Here is a 19785-nt window from a genome sequence, read left to right as displayed (position 1 = left end):
CTCGGAGCCTGGAGCCTGTTTCCGATTCTGTGTCTCCCTCTCTCTCTGCCCCTCCCCCGTTCATGCTCTGTCTCTTTCTGTCCCAAAAAAAAAAAAACAAAAAAAAAAAAAAAAACAAAACCAAACATTAAAAACAAAACAAAAAAGACCTAAGAGACTGATTCAAAAAAAAAAAAAAAAAAAAAAAAAAAAATCAATGGCAAAATGTGACCAGGAGGGTTCCAGAAGTGCTCTAGCAAGTTAGGTTGTGGCCCTAGTTCACTCCTTGTACCCATACAGCTTTGCAATTCCTCTTAAGGGTAGTGAAGTGCACTTCCCCATTCCTTGCCTTTGAGGTCAACCAGGAGATAACCTTCAGCCAATGAGATGTTAATAGTGACTTGAAATACGCGGAATTGATGAACTTACCTTCTTGTACCTCTGACATCTCTGTGCGAAGGGCTTCTGAGTAGCGGCTGACTTTTCCACCTGGACCCCGGGGTAGCCAAGAGACCAGCACACCAGACTCACGGCTTGAGGCAGGGTCACAGCCGCAATCAGCCTTGACCGGACAACCCAGACAACTCGGCCAACGCAGCTCAGACTAGTGAGTGAGCCAGGGTTTGAGGCGTGCGTTGTAAAATAGCCTGAATACGGCAATAGCTAACCGGTATGCAGGGAAAATGTATGCTTTTTAAGTAGCACGTAGAGTATTGGGATAATCTTTGCTTCGGATAAAGGCTTGAAAAAATAACCTAGCCATAGATTTCCCTATTCCCTCACTCTCTCTCTCTGTGTCTCTCTCTCTTTCTAACACATAGCCATGGCTCCTGAAATAAACGTTTTATTTGGGGATATGAATTAATAATCATATATTAAAAACATCAATATGCAAAATTAGAGAGAACTCTATAGCTTATAATCCAGCTTTAAAAACTGTCAACCCATTACTTTCCGTTTGTCTCCCAAGGAGGGGACTTCGAAATGCTGTTGTTGGGGCGCCTGGGTGGCTCAGTCGGTTGAGCGTCCGACTTCGGCTCAGGTCATGATCTCACGGTCTGTGAGTTCGAGCCCCCGCGTCGGGCTCTGTGCTGACCGCTCGGAGCCTGGAGCCTGCTTCGGATTCTGGGTCTCCCTCTCTCTCTGCCCCTAACCCACTCGCATTCTGTCTCTGTCTCTCTCAAAAATAAATAAACTTAAAAAAAAAAAAAATGAAGTGCTGCTGCTCTACGGGAGGTCTGCTTTCTACATCTGGAAATAGAAGTTCAGCTTATGAGAACGCTCACAGAAAGGACCAGAACAAACAGAAGCAGTACAGTAGAGCAGAGTCGTTCAGTGATCAGAGCCAACGAATATATAAGTTTGGCCACATACTGGCTATATGACTTTAAGAACCCTTTTTACCTCTCTGTTAGTTTCAGGAGGTTACTTCCTCTGTTAAGTAATGATAATAATAAGCTCCCGTTTCATTTCATTGTGAGTATAAATTAAGTCCTAAAACGGAAAAGCTCAGAACCAGGGCTACCATAGAGTGCACACACCGTACACCTGAGGTATGATTGTTTCTATTATTATTATTAAAGTGATGCGATGTTCTTTTCACTGCAGTGTAAATTGGTATTTCACGCTGGGCTTCTTTAGGATTGCTCTGTGGCTTGGATCCATCATGGTCAGAATTAACTAAAAATTTCGGTAGGTCAAGGGGACGGTGTGAAAACTCTATCTGTCGGCCTCATAAACTACTGGACCTGGCTTCCTTTCCGCTGAACCCCACAGTCACAAGAATCATTTCGGAGGCCCCCACCGCCTCCAGTGGCTCCTCAAACCACAGGGAAGTGGAATGGCAATGTAGCAAAAGGAGGGAGTCGCATGATTGCTCAGACTTCCGAGGCGGTTTGTCATCATTTTGATATCGATGTGGAATTCTCATTTTAGCTTGCCTTAACTTCACGTTCTCATTTTAGCTTGTCTTCGTATTGCTGACACTAAATCCAACCGGCGGGCGGAGATCTGGAATCCTGTGCATTCCCTACGACCAATCTGTATCGTTGCTTTGCTGAAAAAGAGACATGGACGATGGACTATCGCTGGGGAATTCAGATTTCCAGTCTAAGGGTAAGAAACGCATGCGTGACAGGCTCTAGGCGCTATGTGTGCAGTAAACAAATTTACATTTGGTGGGCACCTGCTATCGATTCTGAGTCCTAACTCTCCTCAGAGAGTTGGTATCTCCAGGCTCATTTCTTCCAGCCGTGGCATATTATTTTCAGCTATCGATCCAAAGTATCTTATAACCAGATCCACACTGTGTGGATAAAAGATAACGAATTTCTGTACTATTTTTAACAGCATCATTAGATAAAATTGACATACATTGAAATGCTTAGAAACAGCTCGCCAATTTCCACCCCCCTCCAAAAAAAAAAAAAAAAAAAAATGCCGGCTGAGAATTTTGTTTGGGATTGTGATGAAGCTATACATTCATTTGAGTGAAACTGACAACTTCACAAAGTGAAGTCCTCTGACTCACGAAAACAGCATCTTTCTCCATTTATTCATGTCTGTAATTTATTTCAGCAATGTTTTGTCGTCTTCAGTGTACGTTTTGCATGTCTCTTGTCAGATTTATCCATAAGTATTCAATATTTTATGCAGTACTGTAAATGGTATATTTTAATTTTCCATTGATCACTGAGAGCAGATAAATATGATCGCTTTGCATATACGGACCTTGTTCTTCTACCATTCCAAACTCGAGTTAGTAATGAAAAACTGATTGATTTTTTTTAATAGGAGACATTATCACTTTCAACCTTACCAACAAACCACAAGGACCCTCAAAAAGGAATAAAGAGAGACTTTGTATCTGTAAAGTTGTCACCATTGTCATGTTCTTTCTGATGATTTTGATAACTACCCTGGCCACAATTTTAGCAGGTGAGTTGCCCACTTCCCAAATACGCTCATGTTAACTCTACTATAAGATATTTCACTGTATGTGTGCTTTAAGGGTAATTCTTGAACATCTTTTTGCATGGAATGGACATATGTTTCTTCTATAAAATGAGGATAATAGCTGTATTTCATATTGTGAGGATAACAGTAACGCATATGCAACTTTCTTCTAAACCAGTGTGACTTATAGTCCTTACAAGGTAAGGGGCTCGTGGTAAAATAGTACATCTCCATACTGCATCCTTCATCAAAAAAGTCTCATTATGAAGAAATATAAAAAGAACTGCACAGTATATTTGTAGCATAGTTAACAATGAATCACCAGGTCCTTATCTCCCTGTGGACTGGTAGCAATTTATGGAATATTATCTAGTTGGGGACTACCTTGCCCTAAACCATATACTTTTACATATATATTAGTATTTTTTTTCTAAACTGCTTCTAGTCAATGACTATGTTGATAAGAGTGGAAATTGAGTTTAAGGTGCAAAACATTCGATCTGTGTCTGGTTGTGCGGCTTCCAATGACGGGGTCAGATTACCAAGCTCCAATTATAATTCACAACTATACATATGGTCTACAGAGAATTGGACAAGAAGAAATTGTTACTATCCTAATGACCATATTTTGTACACAAAATATCAATTACTCTTAGATTCTAAAAGGAAGTTTAGAATGGTATATCCGCCCTCTCATGATAGCAAACTATGTACATATTTTCTGAAAATAACTTGAAACAATTTTAATGAGATGTTTCAAAATATATGCATAAGTATATATGCATTTGGTGGGCATATATTCATGTGTATATGATTTACACATGAATATATGTATTATACATGTATATATGTACATATATACATGTTTATATTTCTATACACATGTATATGTATATGTATATACACATATACACATGTATATGATTTACACATGAATATATGTATTATACATGTATATATGTACATATATGTGTTTATATTTCTATAACATGTATATGTATATGTATATACACATATACACATGTATATGATTTACACATGAATATATGTATTATACATGTATATATGTACATATATATGTGTTTATATTTCTATACACATGTATATGTATATGTATATACACATATACACATGTATATGATTTACACATGAATATATGTATTATACATGTATATATGTACATATATACGTGTATATATTTCTAGACATGTATAGAAATATATACACATGTGAATACCCTGTATGTATATAAATAGATAATTAGATAAGGAGATGGAGAAAGAAATCATTATATAAACTCAGCATTAGGCTGTGTGTTGACAACAAACAAGACAGATACGATTCCTGCCCTCATGGAACTTACTCAACAAAGCAAAGTCATGAGTCAAATAATAAGAATGATGAGTTCCATGAGGAGGACATAGGTAATGAAGTCCAGGTGAGTAAACAGCTTTGCCAAAAAGACTATGACATCATATTAGGGGAATGGGCTTAAATATTTACAGTAAAAATTTTAGCACCAAACTACTCCTCTTTGAAGCATGGTCTAAAGTTATAATTTATACCTAACTACAAACTAAGGAGACTGTTGCCCAAATAAAAGCATAAATGATATCTATTGGTCAAGTTAAGGAAATAAACATTATTGATATTTTTGCTCAGCTTAAATTACACTGTAATTACAGTCATATAACTTCTCTGGACAAAATAATAAAAATAAGAGGAAGGAGGAGGAGGAGGAGAGAAGTTGGAAGGAGAGGAGGAGAAGGAGAAAGATTTGTGATAAAACAAAATATACATTTGTAAAGCATTTTATGCTTTATAAAATATTTTAATACACAACATTTTATTTGCATTTTCTAGTGACCCAGAGCAGTAGTAAAGTATTAGTGTTCTTATTTCCTTTTGCTATACACAAGGACTTTGAACGTCAGAGATAGCAGCTGTCTAAAGACCGTTGAGTAGACCCAAGTTACAACCTGAATCCAAGTCCTCTGCATTTTATTCATCATTCTTACAGTATCTACAATGCTGTCTCTCTTTTTCATTAAATTTTTTTTAATCTTTATTTTTACTTTTGAGAGGGAGAGAGACACAGAGGGCGAGCAGGGGAGGGGGCAGAGAGAGAGAGGGAGACACAGAATCCGAAACAGGCTCCAGGCTCTGAGCTGTCAGCACAGAGCCCGACGCGGGGCTCGAACTCGTGGACCGTGAGATCATGACCTGAGCCGAAGTCAGACGCTTAACTGCCTGAGCCACCCAGGCGCCCCCAATGTTGTCTCTTTCTAAGTGAGCTTATTTCCTATGGTTTATATAAAAAAAATACCCACTTATTTGTTAAAGGAGCTGAAATATGTGCAACCTGTTCTTAGAAACGTAGGGTTTCTTCCAGGCCACCTACTGCAGTCAGTACAGGCCATGCTCACAGATGCTCCTAGTTTTCTCTCAGTGGAATTTATTCAGTGGACTTCCTACGGATCCTCATTTGTGTTCTCTGATTCAAGCCATGTTGAAGAGAATATTTTATAAACTGGGTCACACAACACTACAGACAGTTGATAAAGGTTAATATGCTTTATCTTGTAGTGATATTGAACTATGGGACCAGAATTCCATCTCCCAGTTTTATCTTTGGTTATGAGTCATCCAGGGTCTAGCATCTCAGTTTCTCTATTTATACAGCAGAGGACTGGATTCAATAGTTTTTAGCGCTGCTTGTGATGCTAAAACTCACTCATTTCCTAAAGTTATCAAGCAAAAGTAAGGGTTATTTAACACAACCTAGGATGCTAAATTCCTGTGACCCAGATCAGATGATGCAGTTTGTGCGATGATGTAAAAACGACCTTTTCTTACTTAATAGACATGAATACTTAGGTTAAAATAGGCAAAGGTCTAATCAGGTCTAGAATAAAAATTGTTCCTTCACTTAGGTATACTTGAGAACAGTTATATAGATTTTTCTTGGATGGGTATGACTGCCACATATTTTGTTGATTTATGCAGCAATCAGACATGACATAATCGCCAGGTATAGCAATTTACCTATAGAGAGGAATAGAGAGATAGAGATAGATAGATGAGATACAGAAGAGGCAAAAATTATATATATATATATATATATATACATTATATATATAGCTATATAGCTATAGCTATATACATATATACATTATATATATACATTATATATACCTATATATTTATACATATATATACATTATATTTATATATGTTTATATATATATTTATATTTATATATTTATATATATATTTTATATATTATATATTTTATATATATTTATATATATAATATATTTTTATTACATTATATATATTTTTATGTATATATTTATATATATTTATATATATATTTTATATATTTATATATATTTATATATTTTATATATAAATATATATTTATATATTTTATATATATTTATATTTATACATATATATACATTATATATACATAAATATATATTTATACATATATATACATTATATAGCTATATATATATAGCTATATAATGTATATATATGTATAAATATATAGGTATATATAATGTATATATATAATGTATATATGTATATAGCTATAGCTATATATATAATGTCATAGCTATAATGTATTAAATCTGATAGTCTATTAGAAGCCAAGAGCATGGAAAGTAGAGTATGATCAATTCCAATGGGATGGAGTGGAGGAAATTCACAGAGGAAATTGTGCTGTAACATAATAGATCATTTAAATACAAGGAGATACTTGCCAGTTGGACAGGATGAAATTGTTTTATTGCAAGTTAAGGTGGGGGTATGGCATTGAGGAACACAGAGCAACGTGAGCAAAGGCCCAGATATTACCTAAAGTAACATGACATGTATAAGGGACTAGGAGAAGTTTGGTAAACAAGAAAATGGAGACAGAAACAAAGGGCCTACAGAAAAATCAGATGAAATAAAGCTGCAGATGTAAACAGAAATCAAATTCTGATGCACTTTTCATTAAAGTTCAAAGAAAAAGTTAGACTTTAAACATAACTTAAGCATCATAGAAGCATATGCAGAACCGGAACAAGTATCTCCCACTTAGTTATTTTGTGCACTTTATTTTTTTATTATTTTTTAATATATAATTTATTGTCAAGTTAGCTAACATACGGTGTATACAGTGTGCTCTTGACTTTGGGAGTAGATTCCCATGATTCATTGCTTACATACAACACCCAGTGCTCATCCCCATAAGTACCCTCCTCAATGCCCATCACCCATTTGCCCCTCTCCCCCGCACCTCCCCCCCCATCAGCCCTCAGTTTGTTCTCTGTATTTAAGTCTCTTGAACACTTGTCTTTTCCCCAAATCTATTTTTCTTCTAGCAAGAATTTTAATGAATCAACAGGCCATCAATCCAGTCCATACATCATCACCTATCTCTAATTTTGAGACAATCCGTTTAGTGTAAGGTGTAAAACCTTAACCACGTGTATAAGCAACACCTAGCTCCTGTTCGATTTTCTGGCCTCGGTTATGGTCCACTCATGCTGATTTTCCTTTCTCAAGTGAAAAGGACCTTTACCCTCCAGGACCTTTACACGCTCACTTCCTCTTTGCTGAGGACGTGCTCTCCTCATCCTTCGTCTAGTGAGCTAGCTTTCTGCATCCTTGAAGTGTCACCTGAAATGTCGACTCCAACCCCCACCCCTGAGCGGGACCAACTCCCCTCAACTCTTGTTCTCTTAGTACCCGTGGCTATCCCTTTTGTATCACTCCTTGAAATTTGTTAATTACGTGTTCACTCTCTATCTGCCCCACTAGGCTCTCAGCACAATGATGGCAGGGACCATGTCTGTAATAAATACACACAACGATGCTTAACACAGGGTACACTCACAAATATATATATATTTTTTATTTTTTTTCAACGTTTTTATTTATTTTTGGGACAGAGAGAGACAGAGCATGAACGGGGGAGGGGCAGAGAGAGAGGGAGACACAGAATCGGAAACAGGCTCCAGGCTCCGAGCCATCAGCCCAGAGCCTGATGTGGGGCTCGAACTCACGGACCGCGAGATCGTGACCTGGCTGAAGTCGGACGCTTAACCGACTGCGCCACCCAGGCGCCCCACAAATATATTTTTTTTATTGACTGGATGAGTGTCCATTAGGCAATTGTATATAGGAGATCTCTGACGAGAGGCCTGGGTTGGGCACATCAATTCAATAATTATCAGTATAAGCATGACAGCGTCATGAGAATGAGTGTGCTCACCGAGGAGGAGTGTGTCACCGGAGGAGAGCAGGGAGTCTTGAATCCGAGCAATGCCAGCATCTACACGAGTGGCGTCTGCCATGGATTTCTTTCAACTTAGCAAGAAAATAAATACGAGAATTTACGATCTGTCCTCATTTGGAGAAAAACGAAGAATGACTAAGGAAATCCCGAAACTTCAGACTGAGGGGCCAAAAGCTGATCTGGTGAATTTCATATCTAGGGATAAGATAATCGTTTTACATCAAATTCTAACGCGTCTCAGAGCAGAACATTCAGGGCATGCCACTGCCTCGGTAGTTAATATATCAGGAAATTGTTTTCAGTTGAAAAACACAAATCTTCCGCTGAACGCGTGTCATGCTTGGATGGCTGGATTGGTTACCTAGGAAAGTGCTTCTATTTCTCCGAAAGTACAAGAACCTGGACAGCAAGCCAGAACTTCTGTGCCTCTCATGCAGCCACTCTTGCTGTCTTCAACACCACAAAAGAACTGGTAAGGCAACTCTTTTAAATTATGATTATGTTCTTGGGGGTTATAGCTGATACGGAAGATGCACACTGGAAATAGAAATGGTCCAAAAAAGACCCTCTCATCCATCATAGAAGAACCCCCCCCCTTTTTTTTTTCCACATCAGCTTAATCAAAGAAAGAGCTCACGTCAGACCACACTCACCTCCCAGGTCAGGTCAGATCAACCCTTAGAGTAAAAATTATTAGACAACATTTAGGACATGACTTCCCCCACCTGACTTTTCCAACTGGGAGTAGAAGGATTTAGAAATAAGTTACATACTAGGCATTTTTCCCTATGCCTAATATAGAGCAGCTTATATATTCTTGCCTCGACTCTAAAAGCAGGGTTAGAGTGGTATATCTCCCACCAGAAAGATCCGACTATTCTTCAAAAAAATGCAACTGCATAATTAGCTAGCTCTATATTTTTGAGTGAAATACAGCAGCAAAATCCAGGGAAAGTCCAAAACCACTTCCCACGAAGCTCAGACCCATGAAGCCGTAATAAAGCCCTCAGTAATGAACTGTTATTGCCTACCTGTTTTACACCAAATTAAAGTTGCTTTTTGTGGAACTATATTCAAAAAATAATAATAAGCAGAAATTCATGGCAAACCAGGTGTCAGAGATACTGGCAAGGATTGATAAAGGAGTCAAGCGTAACCAAGAAGGCCTGGTAGGTTCAAGGCATAGAAAAGGGTTAATGGAAAAACTTAAAAGCACACAGTACAAACTTCCCCCGACCAGAAATAATAGAGATAGAGAACAATAGAGGTGGCAAGAGACAAAACAGTTAAGACCTCAAGGAGCACAGGGATGTATTTAACATTTATTGAACCCTTACTCTGCCAGGAAAAGACAGAAGAGGGATTGTCCTAAATTTGAACTAATTTTGAAGCTCGTTCTGACAAGGAGTTTTGGATAAGTACATTCAGATGGCTGAAAAGTAGAAATGAAGTCATACATTCCATTCTATAGAATAATAAATCAAGAAACTAGAGCAGTGATAAAAACGGGAAGTATCAGATGAATACGGAAACAAAACAAAGGAAATACTTTGACGGAAAAGCACAGTCACTGAAATAATTTTTGGAATAAACAAATAAGAGTTCAACAAAATAATGAGGACATACAAAAGCAATGCTGGCTCTGTACATAGAAAGGATTGATCACAGAAAAAGAAAACAGATATATGCACCTGATTATAAACAGTAGAGATTATAAACAGTAGAGATTTTTTTTTAATTTTAAAAATTTTAAACTTTTTAATTTTAAAAATTTTAATTTTAAAAATTATAAACAGTAGAGATTTTTAAAAAAATTTTTAAATGTTAATTTTTATTTTTGAGACAGAGAGAGACAGAGCATGAACGGGGGAGGGTCAGAGAGAGAGGGAGACACAGAATCTGAAGCAGGCTCCAGGCTCTGAGCGGTCAGCACAGAGCCCGACACGGGGCTCGAACTCAGGAACCGCGAGATCATGACCTGAGCTGAAGTTGGACACTTAACCGACTGAACCACCCAGGTGCCCCTAAACAGTAGAGATTTAAAAGCATAAAATCTTACAAATAATTTTATGCCAACGAATTTGAAAACTTTGAAGAAATGGATAATTGTCTAAATAATTAAACAGTTGTGTAGACAACCGAAATTTGGATATGTATGGACAGACATATTTTTTTTTTCAACATTTATTTATTTTTGGGACAGAGAAAGACAGAGCATGAACGGGGGAGGGGCAGAGAGAGAGGGAGACACAGAATCGGAAACAGGCTCCAGGCTCTGAGCCATCAGCCCAGAGCCCGACGCGGGGCTCGAACTCACGGACCGTGAGATCGTGACCTGGCTGAAGTCGGACGCTTAACCGACTGCGCCACCCAGGTGCCCCTGGACAGACATATTTTTAAAAAATTGAATTGTGAGCATCAAAGGGTCAAAAGTGTTCAAACAAACTAAGGCATTCAAATAAATTAAAGACATAGAGAAAGTATCAACCCAACAGAATTCACAAAAAGCTAAAATAAGGGGAAAAAAACTAGTAGTCAACAAACACAACACTGACAAATCCAAATACGACAGCAATCGTGATAAAATGATTTTTAAATGCTTTCAGTTTCTTAAATGAAAAAAAAAATTATCAGATGGTTTAAAAAAAAAGCAATAAAGTCCGGTAACGTGCTACTTACAGAGACATACTTAAGCACATACGCATACACCCACGTGTGAACACACACATAAAAGTTAGACAGAAAAATGAAAGGAAATATATGCAAAGCAATTACTAACCAAATCCAAACAAAACGTAAAAGCTAGGCTATTGGTAATAATATCAGAAACTATAATGTATCAGAATGAATTACGAAGATATATAAAACCTGAATGAACCAATTGTTCAATATATTTTACTGCTGAGATTGTCCTATTCCAAAAGGCACCAAACCTAAGATTTATTGGCAAATTTGACCAAGCCATCACAGAACAGATCATGTCTGTCTTCTAACAATTCTTTTAGAAATGAAAAAGAGGGGCACCTGGGTGGCTCAGTTGGTTAAGCATCCTACTCTTAATTTCGGCTCAGGTCATGATCTCATGGTTCATGAGTTTGAGCCCTGCGTCGGGCTCTGTGATGGCAATGCGGAGCCTGCTTGGGATTCTCTATCTCCCTCTCTCTCTGCCCCTCCCCTGCTCTCTTTCTCTCTCTCTCTCTCTCAAAATCAGCAAACACTTTTTAAAAAAGAAAATAGAATAGGAAGAAAGCTACCCAATGCAATTTACGAGGGTAGTTGTTACAGAAGTAACTGAACCCATGAACTAACCTGTGAACCAGATAAGGACACTGCCGCCTTCCAAATATGAAAGTCTGTATTTCTCCAAAAAGTATAACGAGACAAAAGAAAATCCAACCGAAAGAAGCATTTGCTATTCATCCTAATATACTTTCTTAAAGGATTTCCTGAAGCGATATTCTGACCACTCTCAATATTGGATTGGACTGAGTCGAGAAGCAGGACAGAGCTGGAAGTGGATAGATGGAACCATATACAGTGGTTGGTAAGTCCTGGATCTGTAATTTATCCACCGAAAGCTGGGGCTCTAAGCCCTTTACCACCACAGAGAGATCTGAGCTAAAATCCATACACATCATTCTCCTGGAAGTTTCCTTTGTGGTGGAGAGTAAAATGAGCCCAGAGAAAAAGTGGTAATGTAAACTATTGTATAAAGTAAAGGGGCGCCTGGGTGGCTCAGTTGCTTGAGCGTCGGACTTTGGCTCAGGTCATGATCTGACCGTTTGTGGGTTCGAGACCCACACCGGGCTTTGAGCTGGCAGTGCGGAGCCTGCTTCAGAGTCCGTCTCCCTCTCTCTCTCTGCCCCTACCCTGCTTGTGCTCTCTCTCTCTCTCTCAAAAATAAATAAGCATTAAAAAAACGATTGTACAAAGCATTTAATACTTGTAATATTCCAAACAATGTTTCATATCATTTGACTTCCACAACAGCCGTGGGAAATAGGCATATTTATCTCCACTTTACGGGGGCGAGACATCAATGTTCAGAGATGTGACTACTTCTAGAATTTAACAACACATGTTTAACACGTGCTTAGCAGTAAATCCTGCACTTCTTCACCATATAGGTTCCAGGTTTTTTTGAGTTTCTGAAGCCGCATTTAAGGCCAACGCATATGAGTTCACTTTGCGTTATATTCAAACACTACCGTGTTGGGTAAGAGTAAACGCTCCCAGCAGAGGAAGATTTTTCTGCAGTCACGCCAGTCAGGACTCACTCATCCTGTCGCCTTTGTTTTTTTTCCCCCTTCTGTGTTTCGTTTTAGGTTTCAAATCATTGGAATTGGAGAATGTGCCTATCTACACAAAACGGGGATCAGAGGCTCCAGTACCCGCTTGGTTAGAAAATGGATTTGTAGCAAATCAGACCTATGCATCCCCAGAAGTTAAGACATCATGGATCTAAGATATTTTATGTAAAATAGTGTAAAAGGAATAATTTTTATTCCTCTTGAAGGAAACATATTATATTAATATGAAAGTACGTGAGATTCATGTTTAGAAATTTCCATTGGTGTTTTACTCCGCGTCTCTAAACCCATGTTTATAAATCTTCTAGAGTCTTAGGATTCAAGAAATACATGCCCCAACGTCTGTTCCCAAATCTCACAGAATAAAACTTCTGATACGTAATACATTAAATACGAATGAAAAACTTAAATGACATTTTACGGTATTTACGCCTATGGATTCAGAGTAATGTCATTTAAAGTGGCTTGTTTTTCTAAGAACTGCAGTATTTTTACCCTGCCTCCTTACTTTTATTATCGATACTAGTTGTTGATGTTCTTTCGGTTTTGCAATATGTATGAGAGTCACTCGTGAATGTAGGGTTAGGGAAACACGAGCCTCGTGTTGAAATGCGTTGAGTTACTAGCTAAACGAATCGCTTTCGTGCGCCAACCCCACAGGCCATCATGTTCAGACCATCAGGAGTTTGAGTAAATAGTCTGAACTAGCACCTGTCTAGTAGCGAATGCCAGGAACCTATTGTACAATGGACAATATCAATAGTATAAATTTGGGGAACAAATGGGTGAAGGAGGTATTTGAACTCTGCTGCTCAAGCCTCTAGTTGAGAAAACGACAAATCAGGTTCTGTGGCAGAATGTGTAACTTTTCAGAGAATATGATCTTCCCAGTTACTCGAGGTTAACGAGATCTGTTTGTTAAAAATGATCCTTGCATTAAAGTGAAATCCGTGACCTGCATCTTATGGGTGCGTAATGTATGCTCACTGCGAGAAGTGAAAACAGTTGTAATAGAACACAGAGTGGAGAACGGGACAAGTAAGAACTCAGAAAAAGAGCAGTGGGGTCTCATTCTTGTATCTTTTCCAAGCCAGGCCAAAGTTTCCATGTTTCCATCCCCTCTCCGCACCCTCATTTTCACTTCCTTTTCCTCCCTGTACTTCCCCCTCTCCTCTTCTTCAGAAAATCAGAGATGGGACAGATGAACCTTTCACGTTTAATTATCAAACAGTAGAAGAAGTGCACAAACAAATGTATGTCTTGTATGGAAAGGTTCAGCGGCAACGGAAGGAAGTGCGTGCCCAAAGCCGAGAAGGAGGCTCCCAGTGAAATCATTACGGGGGAAATATTGTTTGTTTTTTAATTTTTTTTTAATATTTGTTTATTTTTGAGAAACAGAGTGAGACAAAGCGTGAGCGGGGGAGGGGCAGAGAGAGAAGGAGACACAGAATCTGAAGCAGGCTCCAGGCTCTGAGCAAGCCGTTGAATGCACAGTTCTGGAACTCATGAGCAAGTCTGGGCTGGATACACGACATGGACACGAGTAGAGCCCCCAGAGGTCCGAGGGAATATGTTGACCTGACGAAAGTAGAAAAGCCCTTGGTAGCAAAGAGTCATTGCTTGCCTAATGAGAAAATAATTTTCTTTTACAAATGCTTGTTACCTGATTTTTGTTTTATTTTTTAGGTAGGCTGTAAAGCTAGATTGCTTAGTCTTAGTCACAAAGCTGAATCTGTGCCCATATGAGCACTAATAGAACAATAGTATAATTTCAGACAAATAAATTAGTTCATATGTATTTACAGAACTATTAAATGAGAGAAGTGCCCAGTTTTCAGAAGATGAGATGTGGAAACATTTGGAGATGGTTGGACTTGCAAAACTTCCAATACTGGATAGTGTCCAAGATCACATAGGAAAATGTAAAATGTTTCTTTGCCCTTTCAAGTTACAGTTTTTAAAATGAGGTGATCATTGCATCTATATAATAAAGCAAAAATGTCAAGAATCCCTTTGTATGACTCAGGGCTTTTATGGGACCCAATGCTATTGCATACAGATTTTAAAGTTGTCTGCCTCAAGTTTACTAATTAATACTGAAATAAAGCTGTTCCTGTGAAAACAAATTGAGAGTTTTGGTGGTTTTGTTTTTTTAAGTTTGTTTATTTATTTACTCGGAGAGAGAGTAAATGGGGGTAAGTGAGGGTGGGGGAGGGAGACTGAGGATCCAAAGCAGGTGCTGCACTGTCAGCACGGAGCCTGGCATGGGGCTTGAACTCACAAACCGTGAGATCACAACCTGAGCCGAAATCAAGACTCGGAGACTTAAGCGACGAGCCACCCAGGCCCCTCAAGTTTTGGTGTTTTGTAAATAAAATAAAAATATTCGTACATCTTTCTTCCAAGACAATAATGAATAATTATGCTTTGAAGTGCATATCCCTGAGATTCTAGAAAGACAAGTTCTTTTTTTTCTTTTTACCATCTTATTTAATTTATCTTTTAAATTTACATCCAAGTTAGCATATAGCACAACAATGATTTCAGGAGTGTATTTCTTAATGCCCCCTAGCCATTTAGCCCCCCCTCTCCCACCCCCCCCCCAGTAACCCTCTGTTTGTTCTCCATATTTAAGAGTCTCTTATGTTTTGTCCCCCTCCCTGTTTTTATATGATTTTTGCTTCCCTTCCCTTATATTCATCAGAAAGACAACTTGTAAAAGTTAAAATATGTTTATACTTGATGAAAATTTTTTTTATACTTTTAAGTATACTATCCATATGCACTTAAGCAGGAGTATATATGTATATGTTATATATATGCACACACACGAAGTATATATTTTTATTTTTAGTATGTATATATTTATAGTATATATATAATCAATAGCGTATATATTTTTTATACACACACATGTATTAAAAAGTATGAAAGTAACATGGCAATTTATACAGTGATTAGTGGAGAAGCCAGGGTGTTCAAGACAAATGAGGATAAATGAAGGAAAAAAGATATTTAGGAATACAATGTTATCATTGTGTAAGAGTGAACATATGCTACTTCATTTGACTTGAAAAATGCTTACTTGGAAATGGGAATACTAATCCAGTTGCTATACAGTATCTACGGGGATATGTTCCCAGAGGAGTAATTTAATACTCATGAACAGCTTACTGTTGAGGGTTTATTGAAAGATCCTCTTCTTCTTCTTGCGAGTTCTGCGTTGGATCTGACCTAACGCCATATCTGATATGTATCTCAGACCTACCACTTTGGAGTTGCCATATCATCCAATGTGCATTTTAACTATTAAAATAATCCCATTTTTTGGTCTTTTTTTTTGGGGGGGGGGTGGATAATCAAACTGGTTTCTGGGAATTAAAAAAAGTTCAGTGGGAAAATAATAATGGCAGAAAGGGAACCCTCAAGAGTAAAGAAGAAAAGTAGTATGGAGAGTTCCTTAGCCAAGGCTATTCCAACAGGTTCACCTTGGTGACCTGGCTACCCAGCAAATCAGCGCGAAGGGGGCCAGGCACTGAGGTGCACCTTACTGGGTGAACACAGTGTTAGAGAGAAACGTGCTGAGAGGGGCCGGGGTGCAGGACAACTGGTTTTCTCTTTTTCACACTTCTAACCACCCTAATGTTAGGTCTCTTTCTGTTATTAGAGGTAACATACCAGATGAGTTGAAAAATTGTCATATCATATAAAGTTTGTCAAAGAAGGGAAGAAAGGGCCGGGGAACAACGGGAGCAGAAAAGGACAGGGTAAAATTTCAGGAGCAAAGGAATCCCAGCCCTTCTTCCTTTCTGGGGAAAGGGAGGCAGATTTCGCACGCGACTATAATAGGAAAATAAGTGGGAAGTTGAAGGTGGTCTCATCAAAGCCTTTACCTACTGAAGCAATAATTTTCTCCAAGCCGCATACATACACAGAAACATACATGAATTCCAAAAGAAGTCTGAAGCTTAAGGATAAAAACTTTTTTTTTTTAATTTTTTTTTTCAACGTTTATTTATTTTTGGGACGGAGAGAGACAGAGCATGATCGGGGGAGGGGCAGAGAGAGAGGGAGACACAGAATCGGAAACGGGCTCCAGGCTCTGAGCCGTCAGCCCAGAGCCTGACGCGGGGCTCGAACTCCCGGACCGCGAGATCGTGACCTGGCTGAAGTCGGACGCTTAACCGACTGCGCCACCCAGGCGCCCCAAAACTTTTAAGGTGTCATAAATTATGAATTTATTCCTAAAGGATTTTTCACTCAGAATCTTCTTTAAAAAAAAAAGTTTTAATTTTTATTTATTTTTGAGAGAGAAAAACAGAGTGTGAGCAGGGGAGGGGCAGAGAGAGAGAAAGACACAGAATCTGAAGTAGGTTCCAGGCTCTGAGCTGTCAGCACAGAGCCTGACGTGGGTCTCCAACTCCTGGACCATGAGATCATGACCTGAGCCAAAGTCAGACACTTAACCGACTGAGCCACCCAGGCTCCCCTCACTGAGAATCTTCTAATTTACATTATTTAATATACTCCCTTCCCAACAATTAGAATCACTATATAATTAAAAATATTAAATTGGAGAACTGGGTAATCTAAAAATACCTTTAGTTGTGATTCAGGCGATCTAATCCCTTAAAATATACACATATGTAGACATATAATGGAAATAATAAGACAAGCTTTGCTTTCTATTAGGATTTTTAGACATGGCTAATTAAATTCACAGTAGTTTTAGAATTCTCATATCAAAATTTCACCAGTTTAATATTTCCTTATGTGCAAACACACATTTTACAACTTAATCAGATATATTATTTTGAGAATACCCCTTGGATAGGAATTTTTTAAACACCCAGGTAGACTAATTGTTGTATGTTTTAATACTTAATTATTTTAATGCTTGAATGTTTAAACCAAAATCTGAGTTTCAAGGAGCATTGATAACTTGGCTTTGCATTTTATTTATTTTTTATTTTTAATTTATTTTTGGGAGAGAGGAAGACAGAATGCGAACAGGGGAGGGACAAAGAGAGGGGGAGACACAGAATCCGAAGCAGGTTCCAGGCTCCGAGCTGTCAGTGCAGAGCCCAACATGGGGCTCGAACTCACGAGTTGTGAGATCATGACTTGAGCTGAAGCCAGACGCTTAACTGACTCAGCCACGCAGGCGCCCCTTGACTTTGAATTTTAAAAAGATCCACAGAGTGGAGGTTCCTCAAAAAATTAAAAATAGACCTACCCTATGACCCAGCAATAACACTGCTAGGAATTTACCCAAGGGATACAGGAGTACTGATGCATAGGGGCACTTGTACCCCAATGTTTATAGCAGCACTCTCAACAATAGCCAAATTATAGAAAGAGCCTAAATCTCCATCAACTGATGAATGGATAAAGAAATTGTGGTTTATATACACAATGGAGTACTACGTGGCAATGAGAAAGAACGAAATATGGCCCTTTGTAGCAATGTGGATGGAACTGGAGAGTGTGATGCTAAGTGAAATAAGCCATACAGAGAAAGACAGACACCATATGGTTTCACTCTTATGTGGATCCTGAGAAACTTAACAGAAACCCATGGAGGAGGGGAAGGAAAAAAAAAAAAAAGAGGTTAGAGTGGGAGAGAGCCAAAGCATAAGAGACTCTTAAAAACTGAGAACAAACTGAGGGTTGATGGGGGGTGGGAGGGAGGGGAGGGTGGGTGATGGGTATTGAAGAGGGCACCTTTTGGGATGAGCACTGGGTGTTGTATGGAAACCAATTTGACAATAAACTTCATATATTGAAATAAAAATAAAAATAAAACAATCCTAATAAGAAAAAAAATAATAATAAAAAATAAAAAGATCTACAGACTCTTGATCTTTCAGCATTTTTTTCTCCCTTCCTCTTTTTTTTAATTTTTTTTAATTTTTTTTTCAATGTTTATTTATTTTTGGGACAGAGAGAGACAGAGCATGAACAGGGGAGGGGCAGAGAGAGAGGGAGACACAGAATCAGAAACAGGCTCCAGGCTCCGAGCCATCAGCCCAGAGCCTGACGCGGGGCTCGAACTCACGGACCGCGAGATCATGAGCTGGCTGAAATCGGACGCTTAACCGACTGCGCCACCCAGGCGCCCCTCTCCCTTCCTCTTAAGTGTAACTTCTCTCCTATCATTTTTTCCCACATTTCTCAAATGTTCACATTAATAAAATCATATGTATATTTGCATTCATTATACTAAATAAACACGGATTTGTGCTCTCTGTGTTTAATTTTTAAAATGAGCTGAAGTTTTTATATTTCATTCCCTGTAAACTATAATTACTTCTGTTCACACATATCAATTTGGAATCATTTTTCTTTTAGAAATTCATGTATGACCTTTCAGTTTTACTCCTAGTGGATCTAAGACCTTAAAGCAGGTTTCCCACTGATGAATTTATATCTAATGAACAAACATTAATGTAATAATCTCTCTGCTCCAAGTCTCCATATAGGCTCTAGGTTAGAAATAGAAACAAACAGACAATAAACCTGGAATATATCATCTATTAGCCCATGTAAACCTAACACTGACCTTTCCTGAAAAAAACAAAACAAAATAAAACAGAGTGGTTTATTTGTCTCCATGCAGATTGTGATTATGTAGACCAAGGGAAGCTCTCCACAACTAGGAAAAGTTGTTCTGGGGAGACATTAAGACATGTTACAAAGAATACTCAACAACATAACAAGAGCTTACTCTTCATCCATCACGCCGTAGGCATCTTGTCCCTCCCGTACAATAATGGGGATCATTGTCCTCCCAGAGCTCACAATACAGATAAATAAACAGTGGTCAAAAATCCAGTATCAAATATTAGGATTAGATAAGTACAGGAAGCTATGAACATATTCACAAATGCATGTAATTTAGTCTGGAGCGGAGAATGGTTAAGGAAATATTTTCCACCAAATGGCGTTTAACTGGCCGTCTGAACAATAAGCAGGAGTTCAACAGGGGAGTACGAAAGGGAAGAATGTTAAGCTGAGGCAGACGTGAGTAGATGAGAGGCAAGAGAGAGCGTGACCCATTTGGGAAACTGAACAAAATTTAGTGTGTTTGCATCATTATAAGCATGGCAATGGGAAAGAAATGAACACGGGAGAAGGCACCCAGGTTCTGGTAAGAGATGATCAATGAAAAACAAGGCAAAGCAATGAAAAGTCCCTGAAGGAAATCAAGTAGTGAGTAATGTGGCCTGATAGGAGGTTTAGACAATC

General features: G+C 38.4%; 2 long non-coding RNA genes across 2 annotated transcripts; both read left to right on the top strand.

The window, feature by feature from the left end:
* Nucleotides 1–249: 249 nt before the first annotated feature.
* LOC109501447 lies at nucleotides 250–2852 on the top strand. The gene is made up of 3 exons (XR_002744108.2): nucleotides 250–586; nucleotides 1944–2094; nucleotides 2773–2852. It is a non-coding gene; the product is annotated as an uncharacterized LOC109501447 (long non-coding RNA).
* An 8814-nt stretch (nucleotides 2853–11666) lies between these two features.
* LOC123386822 lies at nucleotides 11667–14663 on the top strand. Its single transcript, XR_006601266.1, has 2 exons — nucleotides 11667–11771; nucleotides 12553–14663. It is a non-coding gene; the product is annotated as an uncharacterized LOC123386822 (long non-coding RNA).
* The last annotated feature ends 5122 nt before the right edge of the window (nucleotides 14664–19785 follow it).

This window comes from Felis catus, chromosome B4 (assembly GCF_018350175.1).
Source record: "Felis catus isolate Fca126 chromosome B4, F.catus_Fca126_mat1.0, whole genome shotgun sequence".
Taxonomy (NCBI): domain Eukaryota; kingdom Metazoa; phylum Chordata; class Mammalia; order Carnivora; family Felidae; genus Felis; species Felis catus.
The sequence above is the reverse complement of the archived record's forward strand: the minus strand, read 5'-3'. Positions and strand labels throughout refer to the sequence as shown.